Source organism: Camelus ferus, chromosome 7 (genome assembly GCF_009834535.1).
Source record: "Camelus ferus isolate YT-003-E chromosome 7, BCGSAC_Cfer_1.0, whole genome shotgun sequence".
In the NCBI taxonomy this organism is placed as follows: domain Eukaryota; kingdom Metazoa; phylum Chordata; class Mammalia; order Artiodactyla; family Camelidae; genus Camelus; species Camelus ferus.
Window position 1 is genome coordinate 33315655 of NC_045702.1, and position 22904 is coordinate 33338558.

The 22904-nt window shown below is 36.4% G+C and overlaps 1 protein-coding gene and 1 long non-coding RNA gene across 4 annotated transcripts in view; both read left to right on the forward strand.

Annotated features, from left to right (window-relative positions):
* DOCK4 (dedicator of cytokinesis 4) overlaps positions 1-22904 on the forward strand; it is a 405529-nt gene that overhangs the window by 121740 nt on the left and 260885 nt on the right. The gene's annotated exons all lie outside the window — the stretch shown is intronic.
* Positions 1237-21162, forward strand: LOC116664882. Its single transcript, XR_004321385.1, has 4 exons — positions 1237-1246; positions 16062-16072; positions 17308-17310; positions 19478-21162. It is a non-coding gene; the product is annotated as an uncharacterized LOC116664882 (long non-coding RNA).

Consider the following 22904-nt stretch of genomic DNA (forward strand, 5'->3'; position numbering starts at 1 on the left):
TCGAATTGTTTGCTGCTGACCCTCAGCTATTACTCAAGGTATCCCATATTTTGGTGCTGGAGATAGAGCAGAGATAAAGATATATTAGCACATCATAATGGTTGTTACAATATATTAAGAGGTACTAAATAAAGCACTAGTTAAATATATACAAATTGACTCCTGCCTTCACTTTGGAGTAAGATTTAAGCAATTAGCCTTGCTTTTATTGAAGACAAAACTGTCCCTTCAAAGTGTCTAGTGAATGTGTACAGTGCTTTTTCCCACTCCCATGACTTCCCTGATGTTCTTTTCCTCTTTGAAACTTTGCTTTACACAAAGTGAATTTCACACATGGGAGGAATGGGTATTAGTTGGGGTTTTCTTTCAACCCATGTAAGTTAGACTTTTTTTTTAATGTAAGGTTGGTAGGAGAAAAGATGTTGGTCATAATTATCAACATTATCAAGGGAAAAGTTAGGAGCATTCTGCACATAGGAAGTATTTACTAGCTGAATGAATGAATGAATGAATGAATGAAGGTACTTGGCAGCTGGATCTGAGTTAAAGTTCCTGTTCTGCTCCTTACTAGCTGTGTTCTGATGAGCTCTCTCAGCCACAGTTTCCTCATCTTTATACTGTATCAGTTTACTTACTGCATAGGTCTGTTTTGAGGATTAAATAAGCTAATTTATGTAAAACCATCACCCCTCTTTCATCACTTTATTCTCCTCTGGGAAGGTCCCAGTGAAGATTAACATGACAAAGACCTTGGGAAGTTATCCAGCAAAGGAACCTCCTAACTTTTTTTTTTAAATTATATACACCTTTTCGTGTGTGTATATGGAACATTATTAATATCTTCCCAGAGTATTCCTTAAAATAAAATTTGGAAAAGGCTACTGTGGAAAGCAAGTGACAGGAAGGCTAGTGGGTAGCAGGCCCAGAGCTCAGCTCCCATAAAGACAGGCCTTGTCTACATCCTACCTCCTGGACATCTGTCTTGAGTTACCTCATGAGCCAAAGCCTGGCCCTTTGGACAGTCTTTTCCAGTGTGGCTCTCATTCCCTTTGTGACTGTGAATGTCTCTGTGGTTTAATTCAGCCACTGCCTGTTCGTGTGACCCACTTCTGCGGTCCTCCAGACTCTGGGCAGGCCAGCTGGGGCAGGAAGCAGCTGTTCTCCAAAGGGTGCGCAGCAGTCCCTTGTGCCCATGGGCTGTAGCCTACAATCCATCCAGAGTGGTGATTCTTGGAATCACACGTGTGTGATCATCACTTTGTAGGAAAGACACGCAGATGGGTGAGGGGAGGTGAGTAGTTTTTAACTTCATCCTTTCTGTTTTATAATAGAAAGTGTTCATTCGTGTGAAATGAGAGAATGTAAACAGAACAAGTGGTCAAGTAGAACCTGAGGGATTATTATCAGTTATCTCAGATACCTCCTAATCTTAGGAACTCAGGCCTTTCTTTTACTGTTAGACTGCTTTTGACCTTGAAATGGCTTAAACAATCAGGGAAGAAATCTCATCCATTCTTTTTCTCTGTAATTCTCCTTTTTAGGAGTTGGAAATGAAATCTCTCTATTGGAGTTGGTGGCCCCTTGCAGATATGTTTTCTCTCTGCCTGACTGTGAAATGTGCTACCTGGACTTGATGTCAAGCCTGTGAAATTCTGAACTGAATGTGGTGATCCTTCTAGCCACCACTTTGAATGTGATCTTAATTCTTTCCGTTACGACCAACGATTTTTTGGAGGTTTTCGCTTTAAAGTTAAGAAGTTCTTAATTTTAATTTTAAAGAAAATTTTTTATTGGCTCTTCAATGTATTCTCTTTCTTCTTCTTCTGAGTTGCTGTAGACTTTGACAGCAGTAGTTGTGTGTTGTTACAGCCGTACAGTGCCCTGAGGGGGAGTTTAGTAAATGCCAGTATCTGAAAAGGAAGATTTCTCAATGTTTTAGACACAGCCATGGGGAAGTGTCCATATCCTCATCTATATAACTGCATATCAGTCCCCTTGTCCCGTGGCTTTCATCTTTTTTTCTTTTGATGTGTCCATGTTTATCTTAAATTAATTTCTATTTTAATCAAAAAATGATTTCTTTAGTCAACTATCCCTACTCAGTCCAGTGGAGAATTCTTTGAGGAGGCAGGGTTGGCTAGTCAGGGCTGCATAGCTGGAATTCTCTTTGATGAATTGTATCATGAGTTGGTGAAATAATTATATATCATTTTTGCTTTGAATGAAAATGAAGGTAAATATAAGATGATTGTTATCATCACATCTTGAGTTGAAAGAGATGTGGAAGAGAATAGTTTCCTAAGTTCTACTCGAGATGATTTTATTTATTTATTTATTTAGAAGTACATTCAGTTATAATGTGTCAATTTCTGGTATACAGTACAATGTCTCAGTTATGCATATACATACATATATTTGTTTTCATATTCTTTTTCATTAAAGATTATTATGAGATATTGAATATGGTTCCCTGTGCTATACAGAAGAAACTTTTTTTAATCTATTTTTAAATATGTTCATTGACGTTATTTCTGAAATGCAGTGTAATTTTATGAATGTGAAATTGTCCAGGTGTGTAAGAATACTATTGTGATTTCAATTGCTTCCGAATGTCCTGAGTGATTGAAATAAGGTTGAACTCCCAAATCTGAAATTTAGGCCAGATTGGACTAGGAAACCCCTGATGTCCTCAGAGTGGGGCTTAATCTTTCACCCAAATCAGCTTTTCCTTCAGAACTTTGAGCTATGGCTTAGGAAGAGCTTTTTTCTCCTCTGTCCATCTCTCTGTAGTCCCCTTCCCTCACTTACCAGTTTCCAGGACGCTGTGACCCTTGGACATGTGGGAAGAAGAGGAAGTAGGCTTTGACCTTTGCCAGCCCAGCCCCATAGACCCCACTTCCAGATTTGGCTTTTTTTCCTATTCTCATCCTTCCCTCTCTTCTTCATTGTCTTCTTGCTTGTGATCTGTCTGTGTTCCCCATAAGACAGCAAACAAGCTTATGGTCAAGGCTTCTGCCTGACTGAAGCTCTGAGAATTGGTTACACGAAGCCTTTGCCCAAGGGACTCAATATTTTGTATGTTCATGATTGGGTTAATAAAACAGGGAGCAGGTGACAAATTGAGTTTATGGGAGCCCCATTCAGGATCGTAAGCATTTGAAAGGGCTGAAAAGACATATCAGAGATTCTAATCAAGCAGGTTGGTTTAGATGAAAGGTCACAAATGAAATTTAATGTGAATTATGTGAGGGTAATTCATATTATGAAAATAACTTATGCATATGACATTACGTTATCTCTTCATATTGCTTTTGGAACCTTCCTGGAGTAGTGGAGGCAATGCTTGCTATTCCTTACAATAGAGGTTTTAATGATTTATTAATAAAAATTACCTAGACTATATATTATAAAAAAATTTACCGTGGTAGGGGTGAAGTTACAGGAATAAATAAAGGGGTGGATGCAAAGATAATGTGCTATCACTGCTACTGGACTTCTTTCTCTCCAAGGACCTATCCAAACACTTTCCACACATTTCTACTTCGTATAATTTGTACATTTTCTTCTATGTTAGTGAAACTCCATTGGTAAAGCATGAGTCTGCACTCAACAAAATATGCATTTTTATTTATAAGTTATATGTATGTAATATATATGCTTATTAAGCATAATATAAAGCATGTCCAAAAACAAATTTTTATAAGATGAGATAAAGGTAAAATAAACTTATTTAATTTTTATTTATACTATAAAGCCCTTTTAGTCATGCGACAAGATCATAATTTTAGTGAAGGCAATATGGTTAAATGTGCTTTATTATTTTTGACCTAAACTGATTCCTTTGTGATACAGGCATTTGAAGGTTAGTTTCTAAGTAATTTACTATCTTTTGCCTTATTATTTTTATTATAATTTACATACAGAAAACAGCACCCATTTTAAAGTATGTAGTTTGATGAGTTGAGGACCAAGTAGTTAATTTTGGTATCTGGTTTTAATAGCTGATATCTAATACACAAGATACAGTAAGGACACAGTGCATTATTAATGATAATGGATATAAAATCCATATTTCAAGTAGTTTTCTTAATGATTTCAGCCTGGGTTGCATGATTTGTTTTTGCCCTCTTATTTTCAGATCTGATTAGATCTTCAGTTTTTTACCTATACCATATGGCTGATTAGGGTAAATCCATAGAAATGTCAATTTTGCTATTTTCTGTTTGTTTGCTTGTGCTTAAACATTATTAGTGCTCTCCTTAATCCATGTTTTCTTTGTGGGGAATCCTTTTAAGCCATTTGCACATTTGTAAATGAGTTCTGTTAAACTGATATAATCTTATTTGTAAATCCTCGGAGCCAAGCCCAGGTGCATTGCAGTCTCTCACAATAAGCTAAGAGCCAGGAATTGCATGGACTCTTCCCTCTGGGCGGAATCCCCTCTCTTCTCTGTCCAGGCCTCACAGTTCTAGTACTATGTGATTTAGGGAATGCTCCAGGGAGAGTTCTAACAAGAGGCTTTATTTTATTTTGTTTTGTTTTGTTTGTTTGTTTATTTGTTTTAAGTGAAGTATAGTCAATTACAATATGTCAATTTCTGGTGTACAGCATAATAAACAGACTTTAGAAGAGCTTACTTTATTTTTAAAAAAATTTTTAAGGGGGAAAGTAATTATGTTTATTTATTTACTTATTTATTTTAATGGAGGTACTGAGGATTGAACCCAGGAAACTGCATTCCATTTGAGCTAATAAACCCACCCCGCCAGAGCTTACTTTATTTTTAAGGTAAAAAAATTGTATACATATACAGAGAAATTGTAATATATTCTCCCATGCCTCAGTGGCTCATCTTGTGATGTCAACTTATTACTTAAAATAAAGCCACCTAACTTTTTTTTACCCCAAAAAATCTTACACAGAGGCCAATCATGTCAAAGTACCCAGAGCTGCTGTTCTTGAAGCTGGGACATTGAAAGGCTGAGATCTCATCTGATCTCACCTGCCTTGTTCCTTTCCCACCTGCCACTCTCCTACTTTCCAGCCAAAGCTAGCAGAGTGCTGTGTGATTCAAGATAGGAAGAAAAAAAGTTTTCTCTGATCTTAGTATCAGGTCTCCCTGGGCTTTTCCTTTACTATTTCTTTGTTTTTCTCTCATGGATACTGAGATTCTTGTCAGTGGTCTCGTTTCTTTCTTTGCCTTTCTTTAGGAAGAGCTTAGAGCCAGCTCCATCTTCTGTACTGAACAGTACAGTGTTCAGTTCCATCTGTTACAGTTTTTGTAATATATGGGGACGCATCAGATACATTTGGGATGCCAGGGCTACTCTTGGCTTTGTCTTGCTTTTATACCTTCATTTTCCTTTGTTTCATATTTCTTTAATTTATATACATTTTTATATTAAGTTAAATTTATTCTAACTTCCCATAAAAATATATATATATATGTATATTATATATAGCTTAAATTACTTTAATCTCTTTTGGAATAAGTTCAAGGGCTTTGAAAATATCACCTATATTATTGTTCAAAAATCAACCTGAAGATTTTTGAAACAGAGATTCTAAATAAATGTAAAATAACTGAATTCAAAATGTTGTGAACGACTTATGTTTAATTAAAAGAATTTGAGAGCAGAGTCAGGTAAGTCCAATGTTACATAAAAAGTCTATTTTCTACCTACAAGAAATGGAAATTACATTGTTTTATTCATTATTTTGTAGATTTTGGAGGGGAGGGGTGTCAGTAATTTTTAAGATCAGAGGCTAGTTTAGAAAAGAGGAGAGTCCGGGCTCTCTTATTCTGTGTTAGATGTCAGTTAATATAGTCATGGCTTCTGTGTTCTTTTTGGCCACAAGCTTAGAGGTTTAATGCTGAGATTACTGGGAGAATGGAGGTTGTTTGCTCTGAAAATTGGAGTCAGTGTGGTAGGGATGCGTGGAGATTTACCAAGGTGTGTAATGATAGGTCTCATTATTCTGGAATTGGAAAGCAGTTTTAAGTAACTTTTATCCAAAGGATTCAAGGTTTTGTAATCCCAAACCTGATGCTGCCGAGCAAGTCATTATTTTTGACCCAGTTCAGAAGTGGAGGTACTCTTTTTCTGAACCTCTCTGTTCTAAATACATTAAGTTTGTTCATTAATCCCATTAGAGGAGTGCTTTCTAAGAAGCCTTGAGACTTCAAACAGAGAGAGCTGACGAAGCTCAGAGGGTGAGTGGGCCTAGATGTTTGTTCTTGGCCCCTCCAGCAACCACCATTGCTCCCTCTTCTGGGACTAGCTCCCATTTTCATTTGCAGCTTGTCCTTCTTTACTCCTAACCCAGGTGCTTAGTCAGGCTCCAGCCCAAGGGGTGACTCATGGCTGACAGTGCCTTTCCCTGGGACCTTTCTCCTACAGTTCTGACAGACATAACTGGTTTTGCAAGACCTAGTAATTGCATGGATACCATTCAGTGGGCAAGCAAACAAAATTCTAAATAAACTATGGAAACAAATCCCCGTGTTTTATAGCATAAGCTGAGTATTGTCACGTGTTTGGAAAGAGCCTTTTCTTTGTTATTATGATGTTTGTGACAATTTGTAATCCAGCTGGATAGTGCCTTGTTGGGTTGTACTAGTTAGTGGTGCTTTCTTTCATGAGACAGGACAGGATTACTTCTTGGACTTTTGAGAAACAGATTAGAGTAGGAAAGAAATGAGTGGAATAATTTTTTTCCTTACAGAAAAACCCCTTTAAAGATAGACACGTGGCCTAAGTCGTAAAAATGAGATGAACCAGCGTGTTTTTGCTTGCTTTTGAGGTATGGTCTGCAGCAGTGAAGTCTGATTGTGGCACCTTACTTGTCCTTCCCTTGAACTTCAAACCCTTGAACTGATCTGAGGAATAGGATATAAATAGCACCCTGGGGTCTTGCATGTGACCAAATATTATCCTATAATTAGTAAGATTTATGGCCTGCTATTGCCTCTCCAGAAGGATGGCTGGACAGTAAGAATCAGTGATTTTTTTTAGGTCCAGTCTTTGAATAGTTAAGAGAGTTGAATCTCATTATGTGAGTCCTTTAAATAACAATAGCTGAAATGAATAAACACTGGGTAGGGGAAACTGTAGAGTTTAACTAGCTTTTCTCTTGGCCTGTTAACTCCTTTAAGCTTAGTGACGCAGGAAAGCAGAGCAGGAAGTTGGAATCATACGGGTGTGTTCTGTCCATTGATTCTGAAACAGAATGACTTGTATGTGGTATGAATTATGGAAATTTCAGTGGGCTTTAGTTGGTAAAACTGTAAAATGAGACTGTTGAGGGGAAGAATGAAGTGCTTAATAATAGTTTGGAGAGGAATGTGAAATCAATGCAGGGACAAAACAGAGGGGAATGGTGGGAGGGGATGGGGGGTGCAAATCCAGCTGCTACTATGAGGAAACTGTAGCCATTGTTAGCGGGTGAGGGGGAGGCAGCAAAGCTTTTTGTATAATGGTTCAAGACTGGGTCTAGGGGATTATGGCATACTGGAGATACAGAAAGTGAACTGATACGTTTGGAAGCAAGTCTGCCCCAACATAGGCCTGATGATCCAGCCCTGAAGTAACATAACCTAGTAGTGGATTTCAAAGAAATCTAGAGTGGAAACCTGTAATATATTATAAATCTCAAAATGGGGAAGGAGGGGAAATAGGAAAGAATGTTGAATGAAAGATTAAAATTCTACTGAATGCAACAGGTATTTATAGAGCTTTCTCTAAGAGGAGTATTGGGGTTTGGATGTTAAAAGGTAGCTTTAAAAAAGTATGTATATATGTATGTATGTATGTGTATGTGTGTATATATATATATATGTGTATATATATATATATATATATATAAAAGTATCTATCTATAAACATTTATGGATATAGGTATAAATATATAGAGATCTATCTAGATAGACCTTGTTTTAGGTTTTCATTAAAAGTAAGTCTTCTGAGAAATAAATTGGAATAGCCTTGGGAAGATGTAAGTGTTTTGTTTTGTTTTGTTTTGTTTTGTTTGTTTTGTTTTGTTTTTGCCTTTTTGAAAAATGCCTGAATATTTTTCATAGTGATATTGAATCATCTCATATAATGGTACAGTAGCATTTGAACAGCTCCTGAGATTCTTTCCTTTAAGCTCTCAAGTTCTTACTGAAAAAATATTTGCAGCTAGGTGTAAATTAAAATTTTTTATTATTGCAAAATGTCATTCTTTTCTCTGATCTTTTTCTGACCTATTAATGGCTTCTCTGAAAATGATTGCAATCATTTTTAGATATCTTATTTCAGAAATTAACATCAAAAGGTGTGGAGCCTACATATTCTTCTAACTCCTTCTTTACTCTTCCTGGCTTCTCTTCTTCTCAATAAAAGTGGTCATTTAAAAAGAATCAGTAATTTAGTGTCATTGCTACTTGCCCAACTAAGAAGTATAACTCGTGTGTATGCAGAAACTTCAAGGCTTTTCGTAATCTGGTGCCACTAAATTTACCCTCCATCCTATGAATAAATTCTACTAGTGAAATGTCCTACTTCATTCTCTCTGAGAGTTTTTAACCTTCCACCCTCAAAGCCTTGAGGAATTCCAAACTCATTTATGAAACTTTTCATTACAATCTCCACCTACCCTCATTTTACTATTCCATTGCCCCACCTTCCTGAATCTTAAAAACAACATCTTATTTTTTGTTGTTCCACTAATTGATCTAGGTGTGAGCATAGTACTGTATAGTACAGTAGTAGTATAAAGCACTAATGTATATATGTGTGTACCTAATACTGTCTTTTTTTCTTTTTCTTTTTTTCAAACTGTGAGCAGTGGCCGTATTTGAATCTTAGAATTATGTACCTGAAAGGCTGTATTGCAAAGCCACAAAGGATTTTCACTAATCATTTCTTCATCTGTATGATGCCATAATGAGAAATTATTAATTATGAATTACTGAGCTAAACAAAAAACAGCCCGTAGATATTCTATCTTCAGACATTGAATTTTAGGAAAATTTGGCAATCTTAATTTGTCTTGACAGCATGAAATCTTATGTAGACTTTTAAATCACTGAAAAATCAGAATTGAGAGTAGCAGTTTCTTTATTGTGAAAGTTAATAGTGAAATAGGAAGTATGCCCTGAGAAGATCTCTCCATTTTTTTTTAATGACTTTACAGTGAATTCCAGCATTTGGCATTCCTTTAAAAAATATTATCACTATCACTCTCATAAATCATTCATATCAATGGCTGCCTTTAACTTTTCTACCAAAATAATTGTTTGACAATGTGGAAGAACAATTTAAACCCAATACCCAAAAGTATTTCTTTTTGAACCAGGGTAATGTTATATAACCTCAGCAAATGAAACAGAATACTTAAGAAGTTTTTGGGCAAGTAAACACCAGGTTTAGGATTGTTCTGATTTGTGCACAGTTCATTCAAAGTCAGGGAATAAACCCAGTGACCTTAGCATTGGATGGCAGCAGAGCTACCACTGTAGTCCACTTTCCTTTTATCTCAGTGGGAGGCCACCCATCAAATTTAAGCAAAAGCCAGGCTGATCCAGAGATGATCAATACTTTAAAGACTTTAAGGAGAGGCCTTTTTAAATTCTGGAGGAAAATGCCAGATTTTATTTGTGATGATGAATCTCTAATTTTGGAACAAATACAAAACAGACACCATGACAAGTAAAAGGAGGAGAGAATAACCAATTTTGAGTTCCTGCTCTGTGTATCAGGCATGCTAAGTGCTCAGACACATACTCTTTCATCCTGAAAGTTAGTAGGTCTGAGGATATCTGTAATATGGATAAAGAAATGACACTGAGAGGTTTTATCGCTTGCCCTGGTCATAAAATTAGCAGCGGCAAGGCTAATATTCAGGTTTAGGTCTCTAGGCCTTCAAACACCTGCCTTGATAAAACTGTTGTTAGATGTATTTTGAATATCTGTTGTTAGGTATGTAAATGTTTAGGATTATTATACCCTTGTAATGAATTGACTCTTTTATCATTATGCAATTATTTTCTTTTTTCAGGCTAATATTTTGTGCTCTGAAATCTACTCTGTCTGATGTTAATATAATCTACTTCAGCTTTCTTTTGGTTATTGTTGCCATGTTAAAGTTAACTGGTCCCTTTAAATTGAAGTATTTTTCTTGTAGACAACATATAGTTGGCTCTTGATTTTTTTAATCTGAGAACCCTGCCTTTTAATTTTGGTGTTTAGACCATTGGAATTCAGTGTGATTGTTGCTGTTTATATTTTTATCTGTCATCTTGCTATACTGTATTCTATTTATCCCATCTTCTTTTTTTTTTTTTTTTTTTTGTCCCTTTCCCTGCTTTCTTGCTTCTTTTGGATTGAGTAGTTTTTATGATTGTATTTTATCTTTTCTGTTGGCTTATCAACTATAACTCTTTGTTTTGGTTACTTAATGGTTGCTTTAAGGTTTTAGCATACACCATTGTTTAACTTCAAGTGATGTACCACTTCATATATAGTATAAGAACTTTGCAATAATATACTTCTGTTCCTCTCCTCCAGACCTTTGTGCTATTTTATTTTTAACAGAGGTTTTGGGGATTGAACCCAGGAGCTAAGCATGTGCTCTACCACTGAGCAATACCCCCACCCCCATTTGTGCTATTTTCACATACTTTTTCAATACATGATTTAAACTCTGGAATACATTATAATTACTTTTGCTAAAATAGTCAATTTTTAAAAAGTGATTTAAATAAGAGAAAAATTTTAAAATGTCATATAATTACCATTTCTGGTGCTCTTTATTCCTTTGAGTACCTTTATAAATGCCCATCTTCCTCAAGGACTTTTTTTTTTTTAATATCTCTTGTAATGCTGGTAACGATTTCTTTCAGCTTTTGTATATCTGAAAAAGTCTTTAACCTTTGTTTTTGAGAAATATTTTTACTGGTTATATAATTCTAGGTTTTTTTTTTTTTTTTCTTTCGGTGCTTCAAAGATATTTCTCTACTGTCCTCTTGCTTGCATTGTTTCTGAGACAAAGTCTGCTGTCATTCTTATCTTGGTTCCTCTGTATATGTGTGTTTTTTCTCTTTCTGCTTTTAAGATGTTCTATGACTGGTTTTAAGCAATCCCATTATAATGTGGGTAGTGTAGTTTTCTTCATGTTTCTCATGCTTGGGTTTATTTAAGCTTCTTGGTTCTATAGGTTTGTGTTCTTATCAAAATTGGAAAAAAATACCATTATTTATTCAATACATGTTTTGTTCTTGTCCCTCCTTTGGAAACTCCAATTACACATGTAATAAGCCACTTGGTGGTGTCGTATAGTAGATCACTGATACTGTGTTTTGTTAAAAATTTTTTCTCTTTATTTTATTTTGTATAGTTGCTATATATCTTCAAATTCTCTAATCTTTGTTCTGCAGTGTTTATTATTAATCTCATTAGTTGGGCTTTTTTCCCTTTACACATGGTAGTTTTCAACTCTAGAAATTTAAGTCTTTTTAATGTCTTCTTTTTAATATCTCTACCTAACTTTTGAACATATGGGGTATAGTTATAATACTGTTACAATGTCTTTGTTAATTATAACATCCATATTATTTCTGAGTCATTTTACATTGGTTAATTTTTCTTTACTTGAAGAGCCGTATTTTCCTGCTTCTGTGCATTTCTGGTAATTTTAAAATTGCGTATCAGTAGATATTACCTTTTTGGGTGATGGTCGTTTTGATTTCCTGTACATATTCTTGACCTTCATTCTGGGATGCAATTAATTTGATCCTTTTGCATCTTACTTTTAAGATTTGTTAATCAGGACAGAGTAGTAGTTAGTATAGGACTGTTTTTGCCCTACTACTGAAGCAAAACCCTTATCTTCCTAATAACCTTTGAATCTTGAGGTTTTCCAGTCTGCCTGTTGGGAACAGGCCTTGTGTGAGTTCCAGGCACTGTTCCTTCTAATCCTTTAGAGTGGTTCTTTTCCCAGACATGTAGTTCCTTCATGTGCATGTGCTGATCAGTATTCTTCTGAATACTTGAGGTAGAACTTCCATAGACTTTTGTAATTCTTTCTCTGAGTAGCTCTATCCTCTCTGCTATTATAAGCCTCTTTGGTCTCCCTAGACTCCCAACTCTACTTCCTCAACTCACGGAGTCCACCGGGTTCCATTTGGGCTTTTTCTCAGAACTCCATGGCATGGACCCTCTTTCAAGGCAGAAGACTAGGGCAATCATAAGGCTTACCTCATGTGTATCCCTTCTCTCGTGAATTACTGTCCTTTGATGTCTTAATGTCCGCTGTCTTAAACTATTGTTACATATATTTTATTTCAGTTTTTGGTTTCAGGCAGTAAGTTAAATTTAGTTTCTGTTACTCCATCTTGGTTAGAAACAAGTGTCAGGTGTAAATTTCCACTGAAGGATTTTTTTGTTGTCCAATTTGGCAGCTTCCTGGGAGACTGTTTTCCCTTACCTTGTCTTTTACTTCTTAAAATACTGAACTTTATACTTTATTACAAGAATACAGTTTCCCTAAATCTAATTTTTGTAGTGTCTGAATTTTCTTAAATATTTCAGGGTGGGACAGATGAGACAGACTTTTGGTTCCTAACACCAACCTCAGATTTGGACAAAGGCTAACTGGTACCCAAAGGTCGCTGATGGATGCTCTTTTTATTAATTCCAAAGTTGTGTGGAAGATGGTTGCTTGCATGGGTGTGAGAGATTCTTGCCTTTCATGTTGTTTTTATGTAGAATTTAAGGTATAATGGGCTAGAATGACTTATTTCTCCAGTACTAGTAAAGCTCCCAGGATCTAGCAGATAACGAGTATATCCAATAAAGAAACAAGCTCAAATGAGATGTAGGCTTTCAGTTGACAAGTTTTTTTGTTTTTTTCAAAGTACAGCTGTTATTCAAGAGACAGAGTGCTGAACAATGATTTCCCTAAACCGTAGTTGCATATGCCATGAGTATAAACGAATGATAGCTAAGGAGAACTTGGTTGCTTTTTACTCCATGGGAAAAGTACTGTTATTTTTCTTAACTTTGTGTCATGAAGCATAAATTTTAATATAATTTTTTTGCTAAATGGCTATTGACATATATTCCCTCATCTTTTAAATGGTAGCATTTGCTATGACCGTGCCTTTGATGTCTGTTAGGGCTTCTTTTTTTCCTCAACAATACTCTCTTGAATAAAATGGTAAACTTTCACCAGCCTATCAGATTTAGAGGTATGACTTTTGAATCTAGTGGTTCTTGCCCTGTCATAGAAAGGAGTTAGTATGTTTCAGGGGAAAATGCCCTTACTTGTTTGATAAATATTGACCAGTTATTATCTTTCAGGTAAGTACTAAGTTTTGGATGCATATGGATGAAAAGATTTGATCTTTGTCCTCAGCCAAGGAGTGTTTAGTGTAAAGTGATTGGTATAACACATTGTGATAATTATTTACTGGTTTGTTTATTTGTTTAATAAGTATGTGTTGAAAATCAGCTATGTGTCAGATACTATTACAGTCTGTATGTTCATAGCAGTGAACAGTTCCCTAGTGTCATGGAGGTGACATTTTCATGAGGCGATGATGGGATGGGGTGTAATAAATGCTATAAAGATAAGTTCAGGTAAAGGGGTAGATCTTAACAGTGGGAGTATTCTATATTTTCCACTAGTTAGGAAAGCTTGTTTTGGTAAGGTGACATTTGAGCAGACCTTAAAGAAAGAAGAGGACAAACCATGTAGTTATCTGAGGAGAGAGTGTTGTAGACAGAGACAGGTATAAAAACCAGAAAAGGAGAGTGCTTGACACTGATTGTAGAGTCACAAAGAGTGGAGTGGCCCGTGGAATGAGCAAGGGGAGAATGGCGGAAGACGGGCTCCACCAAGATGGGGTGTGGTGAGGAACCACATCCCCTGGCCTTTCTTACCGTGGTGGGAAGGATGTGAGCTTTCATGGTGAGTGAGATGGGAAGGCCCTTGGAGGATTCTGCATAGAGGAGACACCAGAGGAGCTTAGATATTAGAAGGAATCCTGCTGGTTGCTGCCCTGAGAAGCAAGGGAAGAAGCTTTGTGGGTGGTGGTGGGGAGGAGTGGGGAGGAGCAAGAAGCTATTGAAATAGTCCAGGTGAGAGATAATGGAGAGCTCTGCTTACGTGGAGCTAGTTGTATGGTGAGAGTGGTCCACTGAGGAATTCAGGATATATTTTGAAGAACCTACCTTTGGGTTTACTAAAGGATTGGATGTAGAGTGTGGAAGAGGAATCAAGGACAACTCTAATGTTTTTGGCTTTCACAACTGGTAGAAGGCAATTCTGTTTTGTAGGCTGTTTAAGACTAGGGTGGAATCAAGGGATTTGGAGGCAGCAGGGTAGGAAAAAAGAATTTGACTTTGGACCTGGTATGTTTGAGATACGTGTTAGACATAAATGGAGATATCAAGTACATACTTGGATATATGAGCGTCAAGGGGGAGGAGGAGTTTGGGCTACAGATAAAAATGTGTCATGGCCTATTATCATGAAAGCAGAAGAAACAAATTCATGTGCATTGCTGAGCACTAGATAAAAATAATGTTTAGCATTATCTCATACAGAACACACTTTACTGCAAATGAAGACTCTAAAGCCCAGGAAAGTAGAATGAGGTGCCCCAGGACACTCAGGTTGTTGGTGGAACCCACGTCTCTTGACTCATCACCTAGCACTATTTTCATCTCAGCTCACGGCTATCGTCTATGTTGCTATAGCGATAGAATAGGTGGAACCGCACTCACATGAAAGCCAAGGCTGCCAAGCAGTGGTGTTGGGCAGTGTTTAGGAGCGCAAATTCTGGACCAAACTTCCTAGGTTCTAATCCTTGCTCTCCCACTCACCCTATGTGTGACCTTGGATAAATAACCTAGCTTCTCTGTGCTTTAGTTTCTATATCTGTAAATGGGGTTGATGATAATATTTAACCTCATAGAGTAAATGAGCAGATTAATTGACAGGATGTATATAAAGGACTTCACACAATACCTGTTAAATTGTTAGTGCTATCCAGATGAAGGTGCAGCAGCAATAATAATGTAACAATTACAACACCCATTAGTATTATTAAGTTTTATTCTTATTCTGATTAATTCGTGGGGGGATCTTCAGAAAGTCTGTTTGTTTTTTTTTTAACCTGAGTGTCCATGACTCATTTGTAAAATAATGTGGCCTGCTAACTGTTGTCTAAAATTTGTATTTCAGAGTGGAAGCTAAGAGCTTTTACTACAACTTCTAGGGGGCCCAGAATTAGCTTGATATCTAGGAGTATTCAAATACTACATGTAAACCATTTTGAAGTCAGATATCCCTTCTCTCCAGGCTTGTCTGTTCTCTTCCTGACATTTGAATCTACTGGTGCTCGTAATTAGTTGGTAACTAACTCTGCTCTTTTGCATCATTTTGTTCTTGAAATTGATTGTGTTCTGTGAGAATGGCTTATCTGCCTCTTCATTAAATATTCATGATTCTGTGACACCTCATTCTCTCCATTGATGGCTTTTATAGATGCCTTTTTAATAGAGATCTTAATCTTGCCTTTAACATTTTAAACAACATCTTGGTTATCTACATTGTCACCCCTCACTGGTGTGTTTTTGTGTTATCAATGCATCATCGTATAGGATTTGTGGCTATTTCTGGAGGGTAGAAGAATTGAATATGATCATTAGTGAAACAGGTTTTTCAGAGGGAATAATGAGATTATTGATTACATTCTTTTTGATGGTAAAAGAGATTTAATGACATCGTTTTGGTCAAGACCTGTGGAAGTCTCTATTTCATTGGGCAGGCAATGATGCCTGCTTATTCTCCCCCTCTGCCCAATATGCTAATTGTTGAGTAAGGTGAGTGAACAGAGTGGTTATTGTCCATGGATAATTGGTCATTCCTATAGCACACCGTTGGGCAGTAAAGATTTAATTTTGTATAGAAGTATGCAATATTAACTACTTTTTTGTTTTCCCCTGATGTATTAGCTCTAATTTTTATCATGTGGCATTCATGGAATTTTCACTCATCATGTGCTGGCTTAGCCTCTTCCCATGTAACTGCAAGTTTTACCTACCTTTGCTGTCTTGGATGTGAATCTTACCAATGGTCTTTGGTAACTTCTTAATCCTTTCTCCTTGCCTGTGATCCAGTGTCCTGTTTGACCTTTTTGACATCTTCCTGTCCCGAGGCAGATAAGTCATGAGAATAATGTCTTCATCTCCCCACCATTGGTTGACCGTAGTGATGTCTGTTTCAATGAGTGGAGCTGGGGAGTCACTAAAATGATTGGTAAACATCCTCAGAGATTATTACTCTTTATTATCACCTTGCAGATGGCTGTTATTGTCATTCCTTTATGGACTGGAGAATATCTACTTTGGCAGCCGCTCCTCTATAAGCCCACAGGCCACTACTCTTAACCCAGTGGGGTACAGATTGGCTATCTAGAAGCAGGCTCTGCAGCACAAAAAGACTGCCTGGGGCCCAAGCAGATGTCTTCTCTTTGCCATCAAATTATAGAATTTTAGGGCTGGGTGGGTCATGGATATCATATAGGTCTGCTCCTTCATTTTACTAATGAGGGAAGGAAACTCATAAATGGGAAGTGTCTTTCCAAAATAAAAGTTAATAGCAGTACAAGGACCATAACTAAAAAGTCTTTTTTAGTCCTGTGTTAGCTACCCTTATGGTGAAATGGCTCAAGAAGCAGAGTGACAGAGTAGAAACAGTATCGGGCTTACAATTTGAAGGTGGAGGTTTTATGCCCAGGTCTGTTGTTACATAGTAGTTGTACAATTTGAAGTTTAATTAACATTTATCATTTTTGAAATTGTTTATTATCCATTGAATGGTGGGTTTGTCAGTGACCCTGCTTTCATCTAAAATTTGTCTGTTGTCTGTTCATATACACTGAATTATATTTTGATACTTAAAATTCATTCAGGGGTGTGATTGGATGAAAAATGTTGACTAATACAGAAGTATACTATGACCTCATTTTCTTCTCTCCCCCATTTCCTTGAGGTCAGAGGAAATAAATTTTTAAACTCCTATAATCATGTATTCTTATTTACTCTGACAGCTACACCTCAGGATTCCACCTCTTCTGAAAAGAATTATTATAATTGGGCATTCTGTGACCTTCCTGTCACAATAGATGGGTACTTGAGACTCTGGAAGGATTTTTATCAGCAGTGTTAACCAGTGTTTCCTTGTTAAACCCAAGGAAAATACTTCATAAGATGTTTTAACTAATGGTTTTGACTTAGGACTGCGTCTCAACCTGAGCTGGTATGTTATCAGTGTCTTACTAGAAAATAATATTTAGTTATTGTCAAAAATGTAGAAAAAAACCCCAGAAAAATAATAGTTACTTCTAAATCCACCACCCAGAGATAATTACTTTAGACATTGAATGTACTTTCAGTCTTTTTAAATGCATGTTTACAGAATATAAATATAGAATATATACAACTGTTCATTCTTTATATGTGTATATATAATTGTAATACGTATTTTTAAAAGGAGTTACACTGAATATTCTATTTTAGAACATGATCCTTTCACTGAATGATCCTTGTCAGTTTTTCATGTGGTTAAATTTCCTTCAGCAGTATATCATTCTTAATGCTAGTATCCTTCTATATGGAGATCATGATTTATTTAATTAAACCCCTATTAGACATTTTAAAACAAAAATACATTGTCTACCTGTGGCCTAATATCCCATATTTGTGTCACTTAAGTATGAAGACCTTTCTGTTTACAATTCTGATCAGTTAGAAGATAAGATTGGATAGTGTAGTAACCTGAAATTTTATCTCTATCATTTGAGAATCCTGTTGGAGGATTTCCATTTAATCACTTATTGTTATTTCATATTGATCTCATTAAATTTTCTCTGTAAAACATTTTGACCTCACTTTAACCTCACTTTAGACCAGGTCAGCATACATAGATGGGGAGTCTTTATTTTCCCAGCTAGTGGGCTACATACAAGATGGCTTGAGGCCATGCCTAAGTCACTCACATTTTATTAACAAAGATATATGCAATATGAACAAGGTACTTATCAACAGAATATACTTGATACATGGTGGGGGCTGAAAATTCAAATGCTTATGGTACCAGGCACTGTGTGGAAAGGCCAGGTGTAAGTAATAGGAGTAGTTGGAAGCTATCTTCATCTAAAGAGGTCAGCTATTACTTAAGTCAAATTAAGTTGTTATCATGGGAAGTAAGGACCCAGATTAAGTGGATTTTCTGATTTTTCAAGAAAAGCTGGGAATTAAATATATTTATGGAAAACTCCTAATTCTTAAATGTTGGTGGTAGTTATAATTGTTTTAAAACACAGTGCAGGTGAAACAGGAGATGTCTGTGGATCTAATCTATCCCACAGGGGTAGAGGTAGCCCTGGGGCAAGTCTTGAGCTCTTGGGAAATGAGGAAATCGTTCAGAGAGGGAGGCTTCTCTCCCTACATCCATCTTTCCAGAGTTACTTTAAGGATAGGTTTAATATATAAAAGCCAGAAGATTTCAAGTAGGCAGTTATTTAAGAAGAATTTAAAAAAAAAGAATAACAGTTTATAACTAGATTTATGCATTTCTGAGGCTCCCAAATGAAATTCTCTTTATAACTTTCGATTTTCCACATGGCACAGTAAGTACTTGATAATTCAACCTTAACAGCAGGAGTTGTGGCAGGGTTCCTTACACTGTGAGTAATTAGAAGTATTTTCCCATTGAAATAATAATGTGAGAGTTGGTAACAATTCTGACATCACTTATACTTAAGAGTGGAATACATTTGAAGTCTGTGTTTAAATATGAATGATGATTCTAGGGGATCTTGGAAATTCACCGAGCCTGAAACAATGCAATATATCATGGTATAATGCATGTTAACACTCATAGCTTCTCTGTTCTGCCTCCTCTGTTTAAATTCCTTTCCTGTTATTTACTCTGTACTGTAAAGAAATGAAACCACTCCTTAGAAGCCAAAGACCAGCCTAACTTGAACATGAACACCTCCATGTGAATGAACTTGTTGATAAGCACCATTTCTTAAGCTCAGAAGGTAGTGGCATAGGTCTAATATGCTGCTTTTCAAAAAAAATTCCTACTGAATGAAGTAGATGTGGTCCTTTTTATAGTCACAAAGCATTAGCTTTGGTAATTAAGGAGCAGGGATTGAAATCGGCTCTAGCTGGTGCCAAAAGGTGTGTCCCTTTCCACAGAACCAGAGTTTAACTTACATCTCTGATTGAGGATTATCCAGCTTCTACTGGGGTTTTACATTTTTGTCACCTTGACACGTGGAGGAGAAACATGGTCCTACTGGTGTTGGTTTTCAGGATACACACTCAGTGACAATGTAGGGTGTAGCCTGTCCTGAGTGCAGTTGAAGATCCACAGCCAGTGGTGGGACTGAAGTGGCAGTTCTGCCACCTTCAAGCTGTTGCTCTGGACCTCACTTGGCATATTGACCTTCAGTCCTCATCTATTTGTGTGGCAGGATGACATTAGTATTTATCACCACTGAGCCTCTTCTGTTGCTCCTCCCTACAAAGTTTTTGAGGAATCACAAGTCCCCCAGATAGAGATGATCTGTTGATATGTCTATTAATTAATTTTTCAAAAGTACTTAGTTGTCAAGTGCATGTTTTTTTCTGTGTGCATTTATATGGTGTCCAATCCCCATTAAACAACAGATAGTGGCTTTATAATTGTTTCAAAATCCTGAGACATACTCATTTTCTAAAATTCAAGTAATATAGAAAAATACAAAGAAGACAGTTTCAAATCCCCCTCAAATGTTACCTGCCAGAAATAAAATGTTATCATTTGGGAAATAACAGCATCTGCAAATTAATGGAAGGATGAATCAATGGAAATAAGTAGACAGGCATGAGTAATTTTATAACAGTGTGACCGTGTTGTACATGCTCTTTTAAAATTTAAAGCACTACATTTAATGAAATGAAACTGGAGGAATTTTTAAACTTCTGATTAAGTTTCTTTATCTTAAAAACATGGATATCTAAAACAGTGCCTCCAAAATAAAGAAAAGAGTGAAGAAGAACCATTAAGAGGTTGGAGCCATCACAGTAGTACCACTAGGCATCCATCAGAATGGCTGAAATTGGAAATACAGAAAATATGAAGTTTACATGAGAATGTGGAGCAATGGAACTCTCATACACTCTTAGTGGGAATGAAAAATGATACAGACTCTATGGGAAAATGTTTCTTATAAAAGTAAACATACCCCTATTTTAAGATCCAGTAATTCCACTATTGTTTACCTCCCCCAAATGAAGACCCAGGTCCACAAGAAGATTTGTGCAAGAGTGTTCATTTCAGATATATTCATAAGTGCTTAGAAACAATGTACATAAACGAACTGTGGTACATTCATACAGTGGAATAGCATCCATCATAAAAAAGGAAGGGACTGTTAAAATATACAACAAATGGATGATTCTCATAGATGTTGGGATGAACAAAGAAGGCAAGTACAAAAAGAATATGTAGTCTACAAATCCAGTTATACTACATTCTAGAACAGGCAAAACTTATCTCTGGTGGTGGAAATCAGAACAGTGGTTGCGTATGAGATGAATGGAGTATAGACTGGAAAGTAACTTCTAGGATGATGTCAGTGTTCTGTATCTTAATTGGAATCTTGGTTAAACGAGTGTATGTATTTGTCAAAACCCATCAAACAGTACACTTAAGATCTGTGTGCTTTATTATATACAATTAAATCTCAACTTAAACATTTTAAACACAAACTAAATTTAAACATCTTAGATATCATGGGTTATCTCCCTGCTAGGAAACAAGAGGAATTAATAAAACTGGCGCTTCCTCCCACCTCCCCTTATGTCGCTTATATTTGTTTTTCTTTTTTCAGGTTTCACAGCAGTCATACTCTGATTTGCAATCATAATGCTCTAGTTGTTTAGTCTTTGTTCTGTATTTAAATAGACTCTGTGCTCACCGCAGGTTCTTTTGCCACAGCTTTTCCATTTCTGAGTTCTTTATTTTGATTCATCTTTTGTTTATCCAGATTTCATGGTCAAGCATTTATTTACTTATTTATTTTGGTCTGTTTATTTTAAAGGAAGACTCATGGATATCCTGTTTCTCTGTTTCCTGAGTTGCCAAATGTTTGCAAATGTCTGCCTTTTGCTTTTCTACTAGAAGTGGAAATCAGCTGGGTTTAATGTCCTTTCGTCATACATTTCCTCTTGTAAAGACACAGACCCACTGTCTTCTGACATTGAGTATTATTGTGATGATGTCTGTAGTCAACCTAGTTTTTTTTTGTCTTTCTCCATCTAGTAGATTGCTTCCTTTTTTTTTATGCTTGATGTCTGGAAACTTTTTAATTCTTATGTTCAATAACTTAAGCTGTTGTTTGATTTCTTTTTTACCATGCATAAATTTTCCCTGACACAAGAATGCCTTTTTGATCTGCAGTTTCAGTTCTTCGTTATTTTAGAGCTTTGGGGGAGTGTGTCATACTTCTCTGTACTCTATTTTTTGAATATGAACTCCTCTTTTCTTCTCTTTCCTGCGTGTGTATGTGTGTGTTACTTTAAGAACAACCGTCATCCTCATGTTTGCTTATCTTAATTCTCCATGTATCATCTTCTCTCTAGTTCCCTTGATTCATTTGTCTTTTCTTGCCACATTCAGTTTCATTATCTCTAACCTTTACTCTGTACCATTAATTAGATTTTCATCTCTTCTGCCCTTTGCTGTGTCTAATTTGTTTATTAAGTACCTAGTGCTGTTTTCTGTGCATCTCCTTATTTCTATAACCTTCCTTTCATTTTAGCCTTTTGTTCTGTCATCTAGTTTTTGAGTTCTTGTCTTATAGAGCTCATAGTTTTATAAAGTTTTTTTTAATAGAATGCGAAATACTCACTGAAAGTCTTCTGTTCCCAGCATTACGTTCCTTGCAGTCTTAGCTCCACATCTATCATTTGCAAGCTAGATCCTTTTCTTGTAGTTTTTATTTTAGCATAGTTTTATAATTCTTTTTTCTTCTCACTCATGCATAATAGAGGCCACTCTCCGTATCATCTGTTCTGATCCAGTAGAAGTGAATTTGCTTGATCCTGTTTCTACTTTATCTGGGACTAAATTGTCTTCTAAATCCCTCCCTACAATCTGAGGGCTGGCTGTTAGCCTCACTGCAGTACTCATGATCCAAGGGAACAAGAGTGGGGACAACTCAGCTGGAGCTGAGTACAGCCTTTGCCGAAGGACCTGGATCTAGGGTGACTAACTCTCCTATTTGTCCTGAATTTTCTCACATTTAGCATTGGAAGTCACACATCCCAGGAAACCTTCTCAGTCCTGGGCACACTGGGATGGCTGGTTACCTTACCTGGATCAACTTTCTTTTATACTAATTAAAAAAATTTTTTTTATTGAGGCGTAGTTTATTTACTGTGTTAGTTTCAGGTGTACAGCAACGTGATTCATTTATACACATACATACATTTTTTTTTTCTTTTCAGATTCCTTGTTTCTTTTCAGATTCCATTATGTATTATTACAAGAAGTTGAATATTGTTCCCTGTGCTATACAGTAGGTCCTTGTTGTTTATCTATTTTATGTATAGTAACATGTGCCTCTTTTCTACTAGTTTTAAATATTCTAGACCTCTGTCAACTCAGTGTAGCTGCAGCTGGTTCAACTTGACCGTAGTTCTGTTTAGTACCCTGGAGTGGGGCAAGCCCTTGGCACTTGAGGAAATACAGGACTCGAGTCTTGAGGATTTTTTTGTTTTCTAGAGGACTTCTAATTCAGCTTCTCTCCAGTTGACAGCATTTAAGTGAGAATGTTCGGAATTTAGTCAGCTCAT